Source organism: Hibiscus syriacus, unplaced genomic scaffold (genome assembly GCF_006381635.1).
Source record: "Hibiscus syriacus cultivar Baekdansim isolate YM2019G1 unplaced genomic scaffold, ASM638163v2 tig00111848_pilon, whole genome shotgun sequence".
NCBI lineage: Eukaryota > Viridiplantae > Streptophyta > Magnoliopsida > Malvales > Malvaceae > Hibiscus > Hibiscus syriacus.
In genome coordinates, this window is record NW_024063201.1 from 4181258 (window position 1) to 4202787 (window position 21530).

General features: G+C 38.0%; 1 pseudogene; it reads right to left on the reverse strand.

Moving 5' to 3' along the window:
- Positions 1–1184: 1184 nt before the first annotated feature.
- LOC120172302 lies at positions 1185–4984 on the reverse strand (annotated as a pseudogene).
- Between the last annotated feature and the right edge of the window lie 16546 nt (positions 4985–21530).

Genomic DNA, 21530 nt, shown 5'->3' on the forward strand with positions numbered 1-21530 from the left:
ACAAAAACGGGTAGTTTAAGTACTAAATGCGTAATTTACCCTATAAAAATGTTATATCTAAATAGATTAAAAAAACTTTAAATTTCTATTCAATTTATTTTTTAATCGAGGGTCATAATCATAAAAGGCAACAATTTCATTAAATAAAAGTTTGTTTTGATTCATGTATTTTACCCTTAATTATTTTTGTTAAAGTGTTGACATTCATTTTATTAAGTATTGTTAAGAATTTGATTAGCCTGTAAACTTTGTATTATTTGGTTTCCGAGTCATCTATGTGTTAATAAAACTTAAATATTAAGTTTATGTATAATGGTTTTCCTCAGCAATAAGAGGTTAATTTTTTGGTAAAGGTTTGTCCACGTGAAAACGCGTTTTAAAGTCGCATTTTGGAGGGTACATCTTTGCCTCCGTGGCAGGGCTTACGGGTGATTTGTTTCATGTTAACGTCATCTAAAACTAAAATGAAAAAAAAATGGGTAAAAACCATTCGAATTTTATTAAAAAAAAGAAACAACACATGTAATATATATTGAAAACGCATAATTGCACGATCGTAAGACCAAGTGTCTTAGAAAGAAGGAATTATAATTCATACGCAGAAGGAAACGTCTTAGAAACGGAGCTCGCTGGCTCCCCCAATCCTGCTACTGGGCAGTATGGTATATAAGGAATTCGATTTCTTGTTAAATTCCTGGATAAATTGTTGACAAATGGTGTCATGGATTAATACATCTAGTCGAACTACATAAAGTTTACTCGATTCTTGGATTTTGTTGTATTTTCTATTGATGATCTAATTTTACCTCCAAAAAATTCTAATATAAATTCTTAAGTTCACACCCACGTACACAACCCTAATTGTCAATACTATCTACATAAAGATATATATATATATATATTTATATAAAATATATATATATATATATATATATGAAATGCCACATTTGGTTACCTCTGTTATCCGTTCTAGTTCAGATGTATTTTCGCTGCTGTCTTTCTTCTCAATGTTCCTGCAGAACTGGAGACAAAGCATCATGATACTTGTCAGTATCCTTGACACCGAGGCCCGAGCCAATGTCCAAGAAAGACTGAGAAAACAAGGCTGATAAATACCTGTAACCATGTAAGAACAACATTCAAGTCTTTAGCAAATCATCAAGATGACTGCCAGTACAAAGAACTCATCCCGCGTACTCTTGATGGGAACCCACAAGTTCAGCGAAGTCATGCGAATTCCGAATGTGAGATTGCAAAACTGTCCATTGAGATTCTATAACATCTACCTAAACCAGAAAATACAACATGAATCTTGCCACTAATCAAACAAGTTGCTGGCATTTCAGGAAGAATTTTGCAGACACATGATTTGAACTTTATACTATCAAGGACCTGGATATAAAACTAAAGATTTCTGATTAAAAATGCCATGTGCTCTCTAACATGCCACATTGGTATTAACCGCTGCCGTCGTGGCTGAGAGGTTGAGCAGTTCTTCCGGTCTTTACGGTGTTTGGCAAAATCTGTGCGATCCTGGTGCATTACAGATGCCCATGATTTCCCCAATTCCATTTGTGTTCGTTTGAGCCTCAGCAGGTACTGGAAAAGTATCCGGTACCTGCAGCACAATTAGGATAAACAAAAACATCAAGCCTTTTAACAATATAAGTAAACCCCATTAACCCCATTAATTACTTGTATTCTTATCACTCCTTGTTTCAAAATGGCTGCTGTTTCATGCCTAAAGGATATTTAGTAATCAGACGAATAAAAGGAATCCATGAAGCCACTGAATCTTACTTGGAGAGAACTTCTTGTGTAAAGAACAGCTGTAAGGGCCAATCAACAGAATATTCAGTGTAATACCATCCCAACCATCAACCGATGACTCCGAACTTCCGTTAGAAAAATCTACTTGGGAGGGATTTCACTGTGACCCCAAATGAAGGCATCCTTATTGATGGAAAATACAATTAGGAATATATCTCTAGTAATTTCCAGAATGGCACTAACTGAAGACAAAATGAGTAGATTCTTACCTCAAAGAGACTCTAGAGAAGTATGTCTCCCTCACTAATAGTCTTTATGGCTGCCTGAAATGCAAGCCAAGGAATTCATACATAAAGTTATGCAAATTGAAACCTCAATAACCCTTGTCTGTACACATTCAGAAAGTATAATTAAATTCATTGTCATGTCTATATTAGTTTCAGACAAGTTACTAGTATCTCTAACCAACTGAAACGGAACTGTAATATCGGCTTCAGCGGTTGACGGACGAGGCGGTAGGCACATTAGCTGCCGGCTCTCCTCAAGAAAACACTAGAATGATAACAAATATGAATTAAATGCAGGTTACATATTGCTAGGAAATAAAATCATTTTATCTTTTTGGGGATGCAGGGGCAAAGGCCATTGATGCTTTACATTCTTTACCTGGAAAAAAATCTCCTTTTACCAAAAGAAAATAGTCTTTTAGAGCCTTCAGGTGGCCATTCGAGTCAGCAAGTATAACCACAAGCTGCAGAGAGCAAATTCAGTTAAATACGGTCATCAAGTATATCATTTAGGAAGTATGACATATATCACCTGCCAAAGATGAGCAGCTGCAATAGCCCGGATAGAATCGACCGAGCATTCAAATGATCTTCTGTGAAATTCTAATGATTCCTACATATAATAGATGCACAGTTAAGAAATGCTTTCTACCATTTAAAGGCAGATAAGTGGATACAATACTACATAATTGTGGAAGAAAACCTTTAGATCTTGAAGCATAGTTTCAATCTTATCAGCCTCAGACTGTGGAAGAAATTCTTCTCCAACCATTTTTCCATTGATAGGCTCCTTGTGGAAAGGACTACGCCCTGCAGATCCATGAACCTTCTGAGAGCATTTTCCTTTCTGCGTATTATATAGAGCATCTTGAAACTCGAAGCCGGGGTTTGGATTCTGGAGAATCCTAATGGATTTACCGGCAAAAAGAATAGAATTTGCGGCATGCATAGGGATATACTCAGGTAGCATATCCTACAAAACAACAGTAAGTGTTGATATAGATTGCAACATCAACAAAACAAAGAAGATTTCAAAAGAAGTCTCTACCAAATTATTTTATCTACAGATTCATTTCCAGGCCTCCTTCCATTTAACCTGTGAGTTTACGGTAACAGAACATGGTTGCTGGTTTTCTTGACACGCAACCATGTTTCTTAATAATTGCCAATGGAAATTCACAAGTAGAATCCTATTCATCTACAAAAGCTATCACCTTAAGCAATGAATCCAAATAATTGAGAAAACTTTCCTACTAACACTAAACAAAAGCTCAAATGAGATAGCTCCAAAATACCAGGAATATATGAAAGCCAAAGTGCCAATCCCTTAAGGATTTATCATCAGATGACAAGCGTACAAGTTTTTTTGATGTGTTCGGGACCAATGAGCCATACTCCACATCTCTATCTTCCTGCCTGAAAGTATTATGTTTATCAAACCAGTTTAAAAGGTGTAAAGATGCAAAACAAAAATGAAAGTCCATATACAAACATCAATTTGTAAGATGGAGAAACAAAATAATTTTTTTGGATCAAAAGGGGGGGAAAGAGTCTCTTTTGGTCATACCTTCTAATGAAAAATTCTCCATGATGATCTTGAAGAACAGCATAAACCATCCATGATGCAAGCTGGTTATACAACACTTGATGACCATGCCAAAGAAGCCTGTGGTTGAGTAATTAGATATTGAGATTAGCAAGATGATCATGAAGGATGCTAGCATTTTCTAAACGATCAACATTGAATACCTTTGAATGCAAGCCTGTAATTCAGGCACCCCACAGTGGAAGCGTTTGTGTAAAAGGCTAAGCAGCTTTCCACCACGTAAATCATCGCGCTCAATCTCTAGAACAAGCTCGTACAAAGGTGCCAAAATAACAAAGAACTGCGACGAATAAAAAGAAGAGAAAGGCTTATACAATAAGAGAATGAGGGACAAAGAGGAGATAAAAAGATGCCAGTGAACGGGACCTTATTAAGGCCTTGAGTGACAGTTGCTAAAACAGGTATGGTTTCCGATAACAATTTCTGCTCGATTTGAAGAACAGCAGATTTATAAACAGAGAGTACCTCCACCATCCCATTAGCAACGGCTCTGAGATAAACGCTTGGGTTCTCGCCATTGAACAACTCGGAGGTGCTATCCAAAGCTAAAACCGAAACGCCACCGGATCTTATCCAGCTTAAATTCCGGGATTTCGTTGCGAAACGGTCGAGCTCTCGGTAGTGAAACCCAAGCGCGATTAACCTTTCGATAAGATCCCTGAGAAACAATAGCAGTCGTTTTATAAATTTTTTTTTTTTGAATATTTACGAAAATTTGAAGAAGAAAAAAACAAGAACAGTACCTTTCGCTGGGGTCGATGAAGGAGATATCGGGAGCAAGCTTGAAGGAGATATCGGGAGCAAGCTTGAAGCAGCGATTGCCAGAGATGGCGGCATCGGGGTATAAGTGAATGCCGAGAGAATTTTGGTGCTCTCGCTCGTTGATTATGAGATCGCCGGTATAACCAACCAGTGCTAATAAAAGCTCGTGCAGCATCTTTTGCAAAACCAAAAAATGGAAAACAGTCAATGAGAATCCATGCTGCCACGCTCCTTCAACAATTTGAATTTATATGTAAGTTAGCCTCCAAAAACCCGGGAACGGTTAAACTACCGCTATACAATATATTGAGCCATTAAGTAAAAAAAAATGCTTATTAGTAACATTAAAGGTTCACAATGGTGTTAATAAAAAAAATTGACAATGGTGGTAACTGGTAAGGTATGTTTCTGCAACTGCATTACAAGGTATGAACCAATGCAGTAAATAGGTGAAGAAGAGGAACCCATGTTGGAGAAGGGGAGCACGTGCAAAATCCAAAAGGGTAAGGGGGAATTGGCAGTTTTGCACGTGCCCTGCTTCTCCAACAAGGAGCTTCTCGTCTGCCATGAATGAGTTTGAGGAAGATGAATGAAAGCATTTATAATTAGTGGAACAGAGAGAGAATGATGGTGGGGGCATGGAGCATTACCAAAGAAAGGAAAAGGCAAAAGTCATGGGGAATGGCATGCCATGCAATGCAATCATAGTGGAACCGTACGCCAAAGCAAAAGAGAGAGAGATCAAAGTAAAGATATGAAGATGGAGCGGGTGATGTCGGCCTTGATTTCAGAAAAAAGCTAGGCTATTCCACTAGCAGTCTCGATCAAGGTTTGTGTGTGTGTGTTGGGGAATTGCATGATAAGGCACAGGCAGACAAAGAAGAAGACTCTAAAAAACCTATATCCATCGCAGGCTTGCCCCACCAGTACGGCTAAACTCACGATATAATGCACTCAAAATAAATAAATCACGATATAATGCACTCCCTATATTATTTGCTGAAATAGGGCGAAATCAACAGTGGCCGTAGGTCGCCATGCCTTCCGGGCGACCTACTACGTCGCCAGCTTCCCGGGAGAGATAATGGACGTTTGCATGGCACATGCACGTCCCCAACAGGTCACCATGCATTCCCCAACACCCCTACAAGGTCGCCAAGTACTCCCAGCGACCTACAAGGTCGCCATGCACTCTCAGCGACCTTGTAGGTCGCCAAGCAATCCCGGTGACCAAGCCTCGACCTTAACCCTGCTCCCTCGTGCATGGGTTGCATCCATAGCTGGCTCCCTCGTGCATGGGTTGCATCCATAGCTGGGAGATTCCTGCATCCATAGCTGGGAGATTGTAGCCAAGCTTTAACTCTCTGTTCCCTCATGCATTCGTTGCATCCATAGCTGGGAGATTACTGCATCCATAAGCGTTAATTTAGCTGTTAAATGCAACAAATATTGCTGTTGAATTGCAGCCTTTCAACGCTCAATAGTTACACGATTCAATGCTCAATATTATTTGCTTCAACAATCAAATTTAATGACGCTCTCCAACGCTCATTTTCTTTATATAGAGGATATGGAGGTTTAGGGTAAAAGTAGAAGTAGCACATATAGAAACTTTATCGAGAGAAAGAAAAGGAAGAAGAAGAAAAGAAGATAAAGGCTCAAACATTTTTTTTGAGGTAATTTTTTATTGTTTAATTTAGTTTATTATATGAAATTATTAGTTTGTTAGCTTAGGGTTTAGGGTAAAACTAAAATTTAGTTAATTAGTTTGTTAGTTTAAGTTATATTATATTTAGTTTGTTAGTTTAAGTTATATATTATATTATATAAAAAATTCGTTAATTAGTTTCTTAGTTTAAGTTATTAAATATAAAAGAAATTAATTAATTTGTTAGTATCTTTAAACGTATATTAGGTTGTTTGTTGAAGTTATATTATAAAAAAAATTAATTAGTGCTTAATTAGTTGTTAGAAAGGAAAGGAAAAAGACACAATTACGCGGGTAATTTATTATTTTTTGTTGTCCATTTTTAGTTGTTGTGTATGTGTAAATTAGTTAGTTAGTAAGTTTATATTAGATAATTTGTGCGAGATAATTTCTGTTTAAAAAAATATTGTGTTTAAAAATATTTAGTGTTGTTTTAAAAATATTTTGTTTAATTTATATTATATGTGTAATTAGTAAAGAGTAAAAATTAATTGAATGAAATAATCCGGTCAACGCATTATCTCACGAAATAATTCTTTCGAGAACATTATCTCGACAGTTCTGCCTAACAAATTTGTTTGATATTTTTAAAAAATAAAAAATATTATCAAACTAATCATTATTATTAGTAATAATTATTAAATGATTAGTATCAAATATAAATCATTAAATATTTATAATAAATAATTATTAGTAATCATGACTAAATCATATTATTATTAAATCATTAAATATCAAATCATTAGATTAATAATAATTATTAAATCATTATTAGTAATATTAGTAATCAATCAATCAAATTAAATAACAAATTTTATTTGATCATTAATATAATAGTATATTATATTATATTTAATGATTTATGAAATTATCTTATCTACTTTTTTAATCTAAATTAATTTATTTTTTTATTTGTAGAGAAAATGAGCAACAACTTTTTCACGATTGTCTATTATAATGGATATATTATGGAAAATGAGGTCGGAGTAATTTTTCAGTCTGAAAAAACAATAAATATGATGTTCAAAAAAGACATCACATTTATAGAAATGAAACATAAGATAGAAAGAAAAATTCGAGTTGCAGTTGATGGTTTGAGGTATAGGTTTATGATATGCCTCAACCCAGTCAGATATGCTGCAGTTCCACTTGAAGAAGATGATGATATTAGAACCACGGTTGGATTACATGAGTCAACCAATATAGCAGTTATTGAGTTATTTGTTGATGTACGTAACATATGTGATGTTCCTGGGTCATCAAGAGGTGTGACTCAAAATCCATCTGAAAATGGCTTTATATAGTCAGTTTGAAGAGCCGACATACAAGTTCCCGAACAGTTTTATGGCACTATTGGAAAGTGTAAATGAAGTCGGGGGGACATCTGCAGCAGCAGAGTATGAGGCGAGAAACATACCGGAATTGGTTGTTGATATTGACGCTGAAAATCGATGGGGAGAAATTCATGATGATTCAAGCGAAGATGAAGAAACCGAAGAACCCGTTTTGGGCGGCGACTAAAATATTTTTGGTGGAGGTACAATTTGTAACCCCCTAGACCCGGCCTATGCGTTTCGACTACGTCTAGTGGATCACATTATGATTCTTTAAGACATTTTTCCGAAACCGTTATTCAAACAATGTAAAATCACATTATAAATGACATGAAATTATAATAAATCATACTATCAAAACCTAACTTGTAAATATAATACCAATAAGTAATAAATTAATTTAAAACATATCTTAAAAATCAAATCACGATAAACCGAATAGTAATAGTAAAAATGTCATCATATTAAAATCCCATACTTTTAAATAAGGTCAATGTCAACAAAATAAAGTCAACTTGCAAGGTAAAAACATTACAATCAGATATACTTCAAGAGATATGTTGATCCTCCAAGTGCTCAATCCAGGGTATCTAACCAACAGTATCTGAAAGAGGAAAAACATTTTCGAAAAGTGAGCTAGGCTCAGTGTGTCCCAATATTACCATAAAATCACTATAGGTACACTAAACAAATCATAGTCCAATAAGTCTCATAAAATTATACTGCAGTAAATCTCTTTAAAAAAGCGTAACCCTAAGGGAACATCTTAGGGCCTGAGAGCCTACCCAAGATAGATTTCGGGGCCGTGGGGCCTACCTAAGAACACATCTTAGGGCCGCAGAGCCTACCCGAGAATGATCTCAGGGCCGCAGAGCCTACCTAAGAGTCACATTAGGTCCGTAAAATTTTCCAGCTTGATCAGAGCTGTACTTTATAAATTCGTATTCCAAAAATTCAATTGCACCGTGTTATAAATTCCATAAATCCATAAACATGGTAATCATATACCATTTCAAAACAAATATCAGATAACAGTCATAATCTATAAATAATCACATTAAATCGGTGCATCAACAATACGGTAACCAAAGAATTCAGTGTACCACATATTAAAACAAATAAAACAATTCAGTAATAAATAGGGAATACACCTCGATAATAGGTTCAAATCGTAGATCTACTGATTGCTGGTTTCACCACGCTCTGCTACAGTTTTCGAACCTAATTTATAGTAACACTATATTACTTATGGGTAACATAAATAAATCTCTAAAATCATAAAATTTACGGGTCTTACGGGTGAATACTGGCATACGTGGTTTAACTGATCTAGAAGAGCTGGGTCGAGCTGTTGAACGATCCGGTGAGTCTCGTGCACCTTCAAATAACAATAATTTATCAGCCCCAAATCTTACTTAATTGTTCAAAGCTAAAATTCTTAAGTATCTAAGCATTTTCCGAGTTTGACTATCAATTTGGGGTATTTCGAGTCTGAATTTGGCCAAACGGATTGCGGAATCGGAATCAGGACGTCGAAAAATATAAAGTATGACTTTTCGAAAATCCAAATTCTTGGTCAAAGTCAAATTCAACCACTTTGACCGTCGATTTGGAGACCTTCGGGTTTGAATTTGGTGAAACGGACTGCGGAAATGGATTTGGCACGTCGAAAACTATCAGGATAGGTATACTCGGAAAAGATTTACGGTCGTTTAAGGGTCGGTCAAAGCCATCTTAAGTTTTAGTCAAAGAAAGTCAACGGTCACGGTCAACGGTCGGGTCGGGTCAACGGTCGGGTTGGGTCAACAGTCGGGTCGGGTCAACCCGGTTCAGACCGGTCAAACCGGTCAAACCGGTTCAAAACTGGTCAAACCGGTTTTCCAGCAGATCACTCTCCCTGCGGCGGCGCGTGCGGCGCGTGAACAGTGCCACGGTGTCGGAAAATTCCCGGAAAAATTTCTAAAAATTATTTTGAGCGATTTCGAGATACTTACAACGATCGGTTCAAATTTTTGAACGGCGGAGAGCTCGTATTTCAACTCGGCCGAATCTTTGACTGCTCCACCTCCTCACGCGCCGCCGTCGACGGCGAACAAGGTTGACACCGGCAGACTCGCAACGACACAAGGAACACGATGATGCAGGAGGTGTCGTAAACGGAACAACGATCGGCGGTGAATTTAAGTTTTTCCCGGCGATAGAGCTAAAAAAAATGACGATGCTTTGACTGAAAATTCCCGACGTTTGGCAGCGTTTCACTTCAATTAATTTGAAGGGTTTGTTCCTCGCTTGATGATGAACACAACGGTGGTTTCAATTTTATGATTGGACGTCGAACGGCGTCGGAATCGGGCTTGGAAGTAAGGGTACGGGAGGAGAAAAACTTAAGCAATTTAACATTTGTGGTTTCTGATTTGAAACCAGAAACACGCTTAAATCACCAAAGCTGCCGACACTTTTAGGATAAATTTAGGGCTTGGTCCCTGAATTTCCTTTAACTCTAAAACAAGCTCCAAGTTTTAAAATATTTCAATTTAGTCCCAAAAATTTTACCAATTTTCACAATTAACCTCCAATTTCAATTTAATATTATTCTAAATTTTTCCGGGTTGTTACAATTCTCCCCTCTACAAGAAATTTCATCCTCGAAATTTACCTTATGAAAATAGATGAGGAAATTGAGTCTCCATTGACTCCAATGTCTCCCAAGTAGCTTCTGAGGGGCTACGATTACTCCACTGAACTTTGACCATTGGAATACGCCTATTCAGAAGAACTCGCTCATCTCTTTCTAAGATCTGAATGGGCTCCTCTTCATATGACAAATCAGGTCTCAGCTCTACTTCTTCAACCTGAATAATGTGACTTGGATCTGGATAGTATCTCCTCAACATTGATACATGAAAGACATCATGAATACGACTTAGCTCAGAAGGCAACTCAAGCTGATATGCAACAGGTCCTACCCTCTTCAAGATACGAAATGGTCCAATAAATCTTGGACTCAATTTACCCTTACGCCCAAATCTCAATACTTTCTTCCAGGGTGAAACTTTTAAAAAGACCTGATCTCCAACCTCAAATTGTATATCTTTCCTTCTCTGATCTGCATAAGACTTCTGCCTATCAAATGCCTCTTTCAAACGGTCACGTATCAATCTGACTGTGTCCTCCGTCTCTCGCACTAACTCAGGTCCCAACGTTTTCCTATCACGCAACTCAGTCCAACAGATCGGAGTGTGACATTTACGCCCATAGAGTGCTTCATAAGGTGCCATACGAATGCTGGTCTGATAACTGTTGTTGTAAGCAAATTCAGCCAAAGGCAAAAAGTTCTCCCAGCTACCATGAAAATCAATTACGCAACCCCGCAGCATATCCTCCAGAATCTGAATCACTCTCTCAGATTGACCATCAGTTTGTGGATGAAAGGATATGCTATAATCCAATCTTGTTCCCAAAGCCGTATGTAGCGCCTTCCAAAATCTCGAAGTAAATCTCGGATCTCGATCAGAAATAATAGACAATGGAACACCATGCAATCGGACAATCTCTGAAATATACAATCTCGCCAGCTTGTCCAAAGTATAATTTACCCGCACAGGAATGAAGTGAGCTGACTTTGTAAGTCTGTCAACAATTACCCAAACTGAATCTTTTTTCGAAGGAGTCATAGGTAAACCGGTAACAAAATCCATAGTAATACGCTCCCATTTCCATTCAGGAATCTTGATAGGCTGTAACAAACCTGATGGATGTTGATGTTCTGCCTTAACTTGCTGACAAGTCAAACACCTAGCCACAAAATTAGATATGTCTTTCTTCATCCCAATCCAATGATACCTCTCTCTCAAATTCCGGTACATTATCTCCTCCGGGGTGCATAGCATATGGACTACTATGAGCCTCAATAAGGATAGTCTGCCTCAACTCAGCACCATCAGGCACACAATATCTACTTTTAAAACATAAAACTTCATCCTGATCAATTGCGTAATCTAAGTTTATCCCCTGCTCTACTTGCTCAAAGATGGAAAGCAAGGAGCTATCAGGGCTGTTTAGCCTTGATCTCATCAACCAAGGTCGGCTTAACTTGCAATTCTGCTAATAAGTGCCATCGTCATATAAATTCATCCTGGCCATTAAAGATCTCAACTCCGATACTGCCTTTCGACTCAAAGCATCCGCTACAATGTTAGCTTTACCAGGGTGATAATCAATCACACAATCATAATCCTTCAGAAGCTCTAGCCAGCGCCGTTGTCTCAAATTAAGCTCCTTCTGGGTCAGGAGATACTTTAAGCTCTTATGATCCGTGAAATATAACACTTTTCTCCATAAAGATAGTGTCTCCAAATCTTCAAGGCAAAAATCAATGCTGCTAACTCCAAATCGTGAGTAGGATAATTACACTCATGCGGTCGCAGCTGACGGGATGCATAAGCCACCACCTTACTTTCCTGCATTAAAACACAACCAAGTCCTGAATGTGAAGCATCACTATACACTGTAAAATCCTTCCCGGACTGTGGTTGAATCAACACCGGTGCTTGAGTCAAAACCACCTTTAATTTCTCAAAGCTCTCATGTGTGCCTCGCCCCAATCAAATGGCACATTCTTCCTTAACAACTTGTCAAGGAGAAGCAATGATCGAGAAGCCCTCAAAAAAACGTCGATAATAACCAGCCAAGCCCAAGAAACTGCGGATCTCAGAGATGTCTTGGGTCGTTTCCAATGCCTCTATCTTGCTGGGATCGACCTGAACACCTCGCGCAGAAATAATATGCCCCAAAAACGACACTTCTTGAAGCCAAAACTCACACTTGCTTAGTTTGGCATATAGACGATGCTCTCTCAAAGTCCGTAGAACGATTTTCAAATGCTCGTCATGCTCTGCCTCAGTACGAGAATAGATCAAATATCGTCAATGAAGACCACCACAAATTGATCCAAATATGGTCGGAACACCCGATTCATCAAATCCATGAAAGCTGCAGGAGCGTTCGTCAAACCAAAAGGCATCACTAAAAATTCATAATGACCATATCTAGTGCGAATGGCCGTTTTTTGCAACATCAGATCCTTTAACTTTCAATTGATAATACCCCGAACGAAGATCAATCTTAGAGAATACAATAGCTCCTTGCAGTTGATCAAATAAGTCATCAATTCTAGGTATGGGTATTATTCTTGACCGTCATCTTGTTCAACTTCCGATAATCAATGCATAGCCTTAAAGACCCATCCTTCTTTTTCACGAACAAAACTGGAGCTCCCCATGGTGAAGTACTATGTCGGATAAATCCTCGATCGAATAATTCTTGCAATTGGACCTTCAACTCCTTAAGTTCCTTTGGAGCCATGCGATAAGGTGCCATAGAAATAGGTGAAGATCCCGGATAAGTCTCAATCTCGAACTCTACCTCTCTATCAGGAGGTAACCCAGGCAACTCCTCAGGAAAAACATCAGGAAACTCGCTAACTGTACGAATCTCCTCGATTGTGGACAATGCACCTTTAGTGTTCAAAATACAGGCAATGAACGTCTCATATCCCTTTCGGATCATACGATCAATTTCCATCGCTGAAACTATATTGGAGAGATAGCCACGCCGTTCACCAATTAACACAACAGTCCGACCATCTGAAGTCTTCAGGGTAGCTCGCTTGTACTCGCAATCCAGATTTACCTTGTGTTTATTCAACCAATCCATCCCAAGAATTAGATCAAACTCCTCTAGAGGAAGCTCCATAAGATCAGCGAGAAAATTTCTCCCTGCACCTCCAAAGGACAACGCCGAAATACCTTATTCACTAATACCGCTTGTCCTACTGGACTTGTAACTGTAACAGTATTTTTAGTGTTCTCGATCGGAATCTGAAGGTTTCGAGATACTGAGCTCGATACATAGGAGTGGGTGGAGCCATTATCCAGTAATGCAAAGTATGGGATAGAATAAATAGTAAATGTACCTGCAATAACCTCTGGCTCATCTCTGTCATCACGTCGTCTAGTGGCATAAACCAAAGCTGGCTGTCTAGCCTCAGAAACTGTTGGCCCTCTATTTGCTGAGGTCGAGCTCTACTGTCTGTCCTGGACGCTGAACCACGAGCCTTTACTTGGCTACGATCTCTAATTGGAGTCTGTACTGTAGTCTGAGAACGCACAGGAGTCTGGGTAGAGATCCGCTCAGACGAAGCTAACTGAGGACAATCCCTCCGAAAATGTTCACTAGATCCACAATGAAAACATGCTCCGGTCTTCCTATAACACTCTCCTCTGTGTCGTTTCCCACAAAAGTCACACTGAGGCACTAGAATCGGAACCGAAGAACCACCTCTACTAACAGCTGAAGGTGATGATGTTGTAGGCCTGAAGCGTGTATTGCTCCTGAGGGGCTGAGGTACGAGTCCTCTTACCAGACTGTCCGGACGATTCAGTAGGGCCAAAGATTTCCTAGATCGCTCCTGATCAACACGCTCTCTACCAGAAGCTAACGCCTCCATCTCCTCAGCATCCTTGGCTCTGCTTACCAGCACATCAAAAATCTCATCTTGAAGGGCTACCACCTGCCTACGTAGCTCGTATCTGAGTCCAAAGGCAAATTTACGACATCGATCTCTCTCGGTAGGCACCAGACTGATTCCATACTTTAACAATTTCAAGAACTCTATCTCATACTCTGAAACAGTCATGTCACCCTGAACCAAGTCCTGAAACTGCTGTCGTCTCTGGACTAAGTAGCGCTCACCCAAGAATCGGCTCCGAAAGCGCTCTTTGAAGAAATCCCATGTCAAACGATCAGTAGAAACACTACTGGTCACTGACTCCCACCATGTGTGGGCATTGCCATCTAACATCGCTACTGCCCCCAAATATCTCTTAGTTGAGTCCAAACCCAACTGATCCATGCGTCTTTCTGTATCCTGTAGCCAATCTTCTGCTTCAGTAGGAATTCCTCCAAGCTGTCCTCCAAAAGTCCTGACCCCATTAGCAATTAGAGTTTGCAAAATAGGAACCTCAGATACAACACCAGCAGCTCTGACTGCTCCCTGAATCAACTACAGAAACTGTCTATCAAAAGTCTCATCCAAAGCAACTCCGATAGATTCTGGCTCAATATCGGTCGCTCCTATGATCGGTGTAGTCATGCCAATACCATCGGTAGGAGGCAGATTCGTTGGGGTCGAAGGAGCAGGATCACCTATCGTAGGTGGGGGATCTACTCGTATCTCATCGATCGGATCTGCAAATCTAGCCACTCGACCTCGTCCACGGCTAGTTCGACGACCACGTCTAGCACTCATTTTTGGTGGATCTCAAGTTTGCTACAGAAGATAAAACTTAGGGTTAGATAAGCACTTGGAGTCTCGAACACAGTTAAAAATTTAATAACTTTGTGACATGACCTTAGTAACTCGTTTTGTAAATATTTCAAAATCGTATTTTCAATGTGGACTCATACACAGTCCGAGGTTTAAAAACCAAAAGCTCTGATACCAATAAATGTAACCCCCTAGACCAGGCCTATGCGTTTCGACTAAGTCTAGTGGATCACATTATGATTCTTTAAGACATTTTCCGAAACCGTTATTCAAACAATGTAAATCACATTATAATGACATGAAATTATAATAAATCATACTATCAAAACCTAACTTGTAAATATAATACCAATAAGTAATAAATTAATTTAAAACATATCTTAAAAATCAAATCACGATAAACCGAATAGTAATAGTAAAAATGTCATCATATTAAAATCCCATACTTTTAAATAAGGTCGATGTCAACAAAATAAAGTCAACTTGCAAGGTAAAAACATTACAATCAGATATACTTCAAGAGATATGTTGATCCTCCAAGTGCTCAATCCAGGGTATCTAACCAACAGTATCTGAAAGGGGAAAAACATTTTCGAAAAGTGAGCTAGGCTCAGTGTGTCCCAATATTACCATAAAATCACTATAGGTACACTAAACAAATCATAGTCCAATAAGTCTCATAAAATTATACTGCAGTAAATCTCTTTAAAAAGCGTTACGCTAAGGGAACATCTTAGGGCCTGAGAGCCTACCCAAGATAGATTTCGGGGCCGTGGGGCCTATCTAAGAACACATCTTAGGGCCGCAGGGCCTACCCGAGAATGATCTCAGGGCCGCAGAGCCTACCTAAGAGTCACATTAGGTCCGTAAAATTTTCCAGCTTGATCAGAGCTGTACTTTATAAATTCGTATTCCAAAAATTCAATTGCACCGTGTTATAAATTCCATAAATCCATAAACATGGTAATCATATACCATTTCAAAACAAATATCAGATAACAATCATAATCTATAAATAATCACATTAAATCGGTGCATCAACAATACGGTAACCAAAGAATTCTGTGTACCACATATTAAAACAAATAAAACAATTCAGTAATAAATAGGGAACACACCTCGATAATAGGTTCAAATCGTAGATCTACTGATTGCTGGTTTCACCACGCTCTGCTACAGTTTTCAAACCTAATTTATAGTAACACTATATTACTTATGGGTAACATAAATAAATCTCTAAAATCTTAAAAATTTACGGGTCTTACGGGTGAATACTGGCATACGTGGTTTAACTGATCTAGAAGAGCTGGGTCGAGCTGTTGAACGATCCGGTGAGTCTCGTGCACCTTCAAATAACAATAATTTATCAGCCCCAAATCTTCCTTAATTGTTCAAAGCTAAAATTCTTAAGTATCTAAGCATTTTCCAAGTTTGACTATCAATTTGGGGTATTTCGAGTCTGAATTTGGCCAAACGGATTGCGGAATCGGAATCAGGACGTCGAAAAATATAAAGTATGACTTTTCGAAAATCCAAATTCTTGGTCAAAGTCAAAGTCAACCACTTTGACCGTCGATTTGGAGACCTTCGGGTTTGAATTTGGTGAAACGGACTGCGGAAATGGATTTGACACGTCGAAAACTATCAGGATAGGTATACTCGGAAAAGATTTACGGTCGTTTAAGGGTCGGTCAAAGCCATCTTAAGTTTTAGTCAAAGAAAGTCAACGGTCAACGGTCACGGTCAACGGTCAACGGTCAACGGTCGGGTCGGGTCAACGGTCGGGTCGGGTCAACGGTCGGGTCGGGTCAACCCGGTTCAGACCGGTCAAACCGGTTCAGACCGGTCAAACCGGTTCGAGCCGGTCAAACCGGTTCAAAACTGGTCAAACCGGTTTTCCAGCAGCTCACTCTCCCTGCGGCGGCGCGTGCGGCGCGTGAACAGTGCCACGGTGTCGGAAAATTCCCGGAAAAATTTCTAAAAATTATTTTGAGCGATTTCGAGATACTTACAACGATCGGTTCAAATTTTTGAACGGCGGAGAGCTCGTATTTCAACTCGGCCGAATCTTTGACTGCTCCACCTCCTCACGCGCCGCCGTCGACGGCGAACAAGGTTGACACCGGCAGACTCGCAACGACACAAAGAACACGATGATGCAGGAGGTGTCGTAAACGGAACAACGATCGGCGGTGAATTTAAGTTTTCCCGGCGATAGAGCTAAAAAAAAACGACGATGCTTTGACTAAAAATTCCCGACGTTTGGCAGCGTTTCACTTCAATTAATTTGAAGGGTTTGTTCCTCGCTTGATGATGAACACAAAGGTGGTTTCAATTTTACGATTGGACGTCGAACGGCGTCGGAATCGGGCTTGGAAGTAAGGGTACGGGAGGAGAAAAACTTAAGCAATTTAACATTTGTGGTTTCTGATTTGAAACCAGAAAACGCTTAAATCACCAAAGCTGCCGACACTTTTAGGATAAATTTAGGGCTTGGTCCCTGAATTTCCTTTAACTCTAAAACAAGCTCCAAGTTTTAAAATATTTCAATTTAGTCCCAAAAATTTTACCAATTTTCACAATTAACCTCCAATTTCAATTTAATATTATTCTAAATTTTTCCGGGTTGTTACACAATTGATGAAGTTCCGGCACCGTATGAAGCTACTCCTCACATGTACGAGATGGACTATGATGCGATGAGGGCACCTGAATTCCCAGACATGCCACATTTACCTCCATACCAAATGACTGAATCATTCGATAATTCTGGTGAATTTTCAATTGGGGTGCAGTTCAGAGGAAAAAATGAAGTTATCCTGGCGATTAAAGAGTAATGCATAAAATGCCATGTTGATATCCATGTTGCAGAGTCCAACCAGAAAACCCTATACACGAAGTGTGTAAAATATGGCCTAGAGTGCAAGTGGAAGATCAAAGTGTCGAAAAATCAAAGGCACGATGTTTGGGTCATCACGAGGTACAATGGTCCGCACACATGTTTGCGAAACTTCATCGAACAAGACCACCGACTATTGGACTCCGATGTAATATGTGAATACGTGAAGGCGATGGTTGAAAAGGATCCAAGGATATCTTGTTCAGTGTTAGCTGCATCTATTCGAAGCCAATTTGGATATCAAGTAAAATATGGCAAGGGTGGGAATGCGAAGATGAAGGCAATGAAGCTGACGTATGGAGATTGGGATACATCGTACAATGAGCTACCACATTTGCTACAAGCAATGAAGCGATTTATCCCAGGAACCATAGTGAAGTCTTAAACCATGCCCGCATATGACGAAGAATGTCAACTTCTGCGAGGGAAGAAAATATTTCATAGACTATTTTGGGCATTCAAGGAATGTATTGAAGGATTTCCATTTTGTAAACGTATGATCCAAGTAGATGGTACGTGGCTGTATGGTCAATATAGGCATGTACTTTTGATGGCAGTTGCTCAAGATGGTGAGCGAAAATATCTTCCCAATTGCATTCGCCATTGTTGAGGGAGAGACAACAGAGGCTTGGGATTTCTTTCTGACCAATCTATGTCAATATGTCGTTCGTGAAGATGAGTTTGCTTGATATCCGATAGAGGAACGGTATTTTGGCGGCAATTGAACGACCAGGAAGTCGTTGGATACCTCCGTATGCATATCCGACATTTTGTATCCGTCATATTGGCAAGAATAGTATCGACCAATTTCATAACGCACACATTCGTAGCGAGATATTCAGCATGGGTAAGTTTTATTTCAATATTTGTGCATTTTTACATGGTTTTTTTAATTGCGGTTTAACACAGTATATATGAAACAGGATACGAACTACGTCGACCAAATTTTGACAAGAGATTGGAGAATTTGAAGGTTTTACGATGATCAGCGTGTTTGGAAGTGGGCTTCAAAAATACCGCGGGGGAAAAATGGTCACATGCATACGATGAAGGTCGGAGACGGACATATGACCATAAACCTTGCTGAGGCCATTAATTTACTAAAATGTACACGCCATCTCCCAATTGCGAGTGTGATGAAAGAGACGTACTTTAGATTGGCTAAAGTTTGGTCGGACAAAGGCAAAGAAATAGAGAGTTTATAAATAGAAGTAAAACTTGGGCTCCTACAGTGGTGGAATCAATGGAAGCAAATGAGCGATTGGCAACATCAATGGTTGTTCATAATTTCGACCGAGTTGGTCATACTTTTTTCGTGTCGTGCATACGCCGTAACGTCGAAGGAGAAGACCAAACATTTAGAGTTGATTTACGATAGAAATGGTGTGATTGTGGTCGTTTTCAGGCATGGAAATATCCATGTGCTCATGCAGTCGCTGCATGTATGTATGCTGGGTGTAAGCGCATACTTATGTTGATGAGTGCTTTCACCTCGTAGGATATTAAATGTCTACAGCCATGCGTTCAGACAGATACCAAATGATCATATTGGCCCAGAAAAGATCATGACGAATGGCTGCCAAATCCAATGCTTCGCAGAAGTCCAAAGGGTCGACCTGAGTCCACTCGTATTCATACCAGTATGGATTCCATGCTAGAGAGAGAGGTCAAGCAAAGAGATGCGGATTATGTAGGGGTGAAGGCCATTCAAAAAACAATTGTCCTAATTTACCAAGATAGGCTCATCATTAGTATGATATATGTATTTCTATGAATTTCTATGTATTTATAAGATTTAGTAATGATTAGTAATGATGAAATTATTATTAATATTTAATGATTTGATAGTATGATCTAGTAATGATTAGTAAATAATGAAATTTATTAATATTTAATGATTTGATATTAATGATTAGTAATAATGAAATTATTATTAATTTTTAATGATTTGATAGTAATAATTAGTAATAATGAAATTATTATTAATTTTTAATGATTTGATAGTAATGATTAGTAATGATTAGTAATAATGAAATTATTATTAATTTTTAATGATTTGATAGTAATGATTTAGTAATGATTAGTAATAATGAAATTATTACTAATTTTTAATGATTTAATAGTAATGATTAGTAATAATAAAATTATTATTAATTTTTAATGATTGATAGTAATGATTAGTAATAATGAAATTATTATTAATATTAATGGTTTAATAGTAATGATTAGTAATGATTAGTAATAATTAAATTATTATTAATTTTAATGATTTGAGTAATGATTAGTAATAATGAATTATTATAATTTTAATGATTTGATAGTAATGATTAGTAATGATTAGTAAATGAAATATTATTATTTTTAATGATTTGATAGTAATGATTAATAAGAAATTATTATTAATTTTTAATAATTTGATAGTAATGATTTGATAGTAATGATAGTAATGATTAGTAATAATGAAATTATTAATATTTAATTTGATATTAATGATTAGTAATTTAGTAATAATGAAATTATTATTAATTTTTAATGATTTGATAGTAATGATTAGAATAAAATTTATTAATATTTAATGATTTGATATTAATGATTTAGTAATGATTGATAGTAATGATTTACGACTGAACAATGAAATGTTGGTTCAATTAACCATATTTTCGTTACATAACTAGTAATGAAATTATAATAATGATTTGATACTAAAAATCATTATAAATATGTCGAATTTGTTAAGGTTTGAAAAACTAGTCTAATGTCAATATTAAATTTGTAACAAATAACAAACTAGTTTACAATTGTTGCCGATGTCGGGGTGTTGTTGAATGATAATGTTGGGGCGGACGTCTGATGCGTTGTGACCGTTGCGGTTACTCAGGAGTATGGTACCCATCCTCCTCATTCGTTGGGGGCATTTGAACTGACATGTGTTCAAAGTCATACGTCGACGAAAACATGGGAGAGTAGATGGATGCATCAGGCTGCACAAACTCGGGTATGTATGCATCGCCGAACGGTTGTGGTGCGCTATTATCCACATCGGTCATTTCCGCTTCAGGTTGTTGAGATGAACTCCCACTCCCACTTGGTAGAGAGTATTCAGCTTTACCAAATCTTTTCTTAAACCTCAAAATTGTCGCCTCTCTACCAATTGTTGTCAAGAATGACTTTCCATTATCCAAAAATAAGCAAGGTAAGCCGAAGTCTCAAAATTAAAGTCGTCGTCTTGAATGTCGTCAAGAGTTGGCATGAATGAAGCCCTATTGTTCCAAGCATTAATGTAGGTTGCATGCTTCTCAACCCAATTAACATTTTCTTTATGACGACCATCAAATCTGTGCAGTTGGTCATGCGTCTCAACTCAATTCACCTGACGACGACCATCTAAGATTTGGAGGAGGTCATGATCCCATGGACTCCGCGGAATAGGTTGGTGGAAGTGGAATTGCCTCAACACTCTATCCCTAAATTGGATCTCAACAAACACAGAATTGATCAATGGTGTAACAGCACACCAATATTGAAACCCATCTAAAATATCGTGCGGTATCAACGCGAGTATTTCTTCATTCATGTATGGTCTCCAATTAAACTGTAAAATTACAAAAACAATAAAATTTATTTAAATCAAATAATATAGTTAATTTAAATAATAATTAAAAATAACAAATTATACATACCTCCTTTTTTGCCTTAATGTCGATCTTCAGCCTGAACTCTTTAATGTTGTTGTGCACCAACCCCGTGCCTTCAATTTTATGCCTCCATCTGTATATCAATCAAAACAAAAATATGGTCATTTTTATTTTATAATTAATATTTTATGTTAAAATAGAG